The sequence below is a fragment of the Cebus imitator genome, unplaced genomic scaffold, assembly GCF_001604975.1.
Source record: "Cebus imitator isolate Cc_AM_T3 unplaced genomic scaffold, Cebus_imitator-1.0 Scaffold232, whole genome shotgun sequence".
Classification (NCBI taxonomy): Eukaryota; Metazoa; Chordata; class Mammalia; order Primates; family Cebidae; genus Cebus; species Cebus imitator.
Window position 1 is genome coordinate 815,638 of NW_016107547.1, and position 236 is coordinate 815,873.

Below are 236 nucleotides of genomic sequence, written 5' to 3' on the forward strand. Positions count from 1 at the left end.
AAGGAAAAAAAAAACAGGCCAATATCTTTGAGGAATATTAATAAAAAATTATCAACAAAATCCTAGCAAATCAAATTCTACAATACTGTACAAAGATCATTAATCATGATCAATCAGGATTTATCACTAGTACACAAGGATAGTTAAAACACTATAGAAAGAACATAGCTCATCATCATAAAGCCATATATGACAGATCCACAGCTGGTATCATACTGAATGGGAAACAACTGAAA